The sequence below is a fragment of the Penaeus vannamei genome, chromosome 5 (genome assembly GCF_042767895.1).
Source record: "Penaeus vannamei isolate JL-2024 chromosome 5, ASM4276789v1, whole genome shotgun sequence".
NCBI classification, from domain to species: Eukaryota; Metazoa; Arthropoda; class Malacostraca; order Decapoda; family Penaeidae; genus Penaeus; species Penaeus vannamei.
Window position 1 is genome coordinate 11,225,807 of NC_091553.1, and position 2,500 is coordinate 11,228,306.

A 2,500-nucleotide genomic window follows, 5' to 3' on the forward strand; every position below is an offset into this window, starting at 1 on the left:
ATTTTCATAACTGAAAAATACACTATTAATAGTTTATGGAATGAAGAAGAATCTGTTTACACAAGTAAACATAATTCAATATAGACTTGCCAAGATCAATCAATTATAACATTTAATACGGTCAACAATTCTACAGTACGGAACAAGGGATTAAAGAAAAATATGCCAATATCAAATAATTGTCTTATCACACTTAGCGATATGTTTATTATGGAGGACAATCTAACGGCTTTACTATTTTGAAAAATAGGGTTATTAGATAAACCTTTTTTGTTACGTTTTATGTAACAATAACATTACTGAATATATATAATAAACGCGTGATTGCTGACGCTAACGATAACAACATGATAAAAATGAAAGAGAAAAGAAAGAAGAGGGTATAATGTATATCGTGAATTTAATTTTCAAACGTTCTTTTCCGGTGTTTTGAATACGTTACTTCCTAACCTTTCTTTCCTTCGTTCTCGCTCTCACTTGCCATTTGCTAACTTTAGTTGCGTAAGAATAAAATGATAGACTGGTATAACTGATGCTCTTCATGATAATGCTGACATTCAAATCCACAGCAACAATATTCTAAAACTTATAAAATATCTGAAATAAACAGAGTTGAAAATAAAATCATATTGAACTACCGACTATCATGTGCTCACTACTGGTATTTCTTATTTAATGATAATCATGTCATTTGCTTTAAATTTCTTGTTTGAGATTACTGAATGTATTTAATGTTTCGTATGTTATTCCTTGAGCTGTGTCATGTCCATTGGTGTGTGCGTGCATGCATGCGTGTGTGTGTGTATGTGTGTGTGTGTGTGTGTGTGTGTGTGTGTGTGTGTGTGTGTGTGTGTGTGTGTGTGTGTGTGTGTGTGTGTGTGTATGTGTGTGAGTGTGTGTGTGTGCGTGTGTGTGTGTGTGTGTGTGTGTGTGTGTGTGTGTGTGTGTGTGTGTGTGTGTGTGTGTGTGTGTGCGTGTGTGTGTGTGTGTGTGTGTGCGTGCGTGCGTGCGTGCATGCGTGTGTGCGTGTGCGCGTGCGCATGTTTGTGTGTGTGTGTATGTGTGCGTGCGTGCGAGCGTGCGAGCGTGTGTGTGCGTGCGTGCGTGTGTGTGTGAGTGCGTGCGTGCATGCGTGTGTGTGTATGTGTGAGTGCGTGCGTGCGTGCGTGTGCGCATGTTTGTGTGTGTGTGCGTGCTTGCGTGTGTGTGCGTGCGTGTGTGTGTGTGTGTACGCGTGCGTGTGTGTAAATGTATATATAACTGTACCTGTAAAGTGATTGCAAGAACTATATCTATTCAGAATAGAAGCTCTGTGACGTCCCTCGTTTTAAAAAAATGAAAATTATAGTTACCCTGACGAACGAAGCCGTTCTTCATTGATATAGAAAACTGGGAGTTTGTAAACAAACCCTACTGAGAAGCCTGCCAAAGTTTAAATATAACATTTTGAGAAGACGGATAAAAACAGGAGACAAATATTTTGTCAAACTTATATATTCTGTAGGCAAGCACAGAAGTCGCAGATAACTTAGAACATTCGATGTGCAGATAATGAAAAGACTTCAAGCCAGCAAGTGACTATCCGGAGTTGATACTGTAATAATAATAATGTTTAATTAGATCTCGTCTCCTGTAATATTCGAAGGTAAATATGGCGAAAAAATGTGTGTCATAGGCCAAATGTTAGATTAAAAGTATAGGAATTTACTTTTTTCATAAGATGGAATCATCACCGGTTATATCAAAATCATAGTGTTCTTTCAGTGAATTAAAGATAAATCTGGTTACCATCTGAAAATGTCAATTCAGTTACTGTAGCTGTAATGTTGGAATCTTTGGATCTTCTATTTGCTGTTCGTTTTTGTCAAATGCTGCATTATGGATAGAAAACTCTTGTTCATTATTTTGTTTTCATTACAACACACCTTCTTCACTCAAGCAAAGACTAACAAAGCTCCACCACAAGATAGAGCTTGGACTGGTGATATGGAAGTCGTTCAGAATGCTACTATGATGTGACCTTGCACTCCAGCAAAGGCCAACAATCGTCCCACACTTGTTCAGCATGACAAAGCTCAGATTACTTCCTTATTTGCTAAAAAATGCCATGGAAATCATCAGTATGATGGACATTGATTTGTTTTTACCAGAGTACAATGTTTTTAGACATTCAGATACATTAATTCAGTGCCACCAGGAAAATGCCGTACCTTGTGACCTGATCTGATTTCAACTTTCCTTGAGCTTTCAGGATAAATGTTTTTTATATAAGTGCTATCAGTATTGATGCTGTTATTTGTATCTATATTATAATTATTATAATGTTTTAACATTATTGATTGCTTTATGATAGAAAAAAGTTATTTTTGAATATCACAGAAGAGGGTAAACAGGTAGGGTAGGTAGTGCTAATAATTGCCTCTTTGGTGACTAAATACTTATATATAAATATGTATATATATATATATATATATATATATATATATATGTATATATATGT

General features: G+C 36.0%; 2 protein-coding genes across 2 annotated transcripts in view; one reads left to right on the forward strand and one right to left on the reverse strand.

Annotated features, from left to right (window-relative positions):
* The window catches only part of LOC113823313 (YEATS domain-containing protein 2), a gene marked incomplete in the record, with an annotated part of 128,433 nt that overhangs the window by 44,760 nt on the left and 81,173 nt on the right, over window positions 1–2,500 (reverse strand).
* LOC113807223 (zinc finger CCHC-type and RNA-binding motif-containing protein 1) overlaps window positions 1,224–2,500 on the forward strand; it is a 9,220-nt gene continuing 7,943 nt past the window's right edge. The window contains exon 1 of the mRNA XM_070121882.1: window positions 1,224–1,645. The gene's annotated coding sequence lies outside the window, so the exon portion shown is untranslated. The remainder of the gene's footprint in view (window positions 1,646–2,500) is intronic.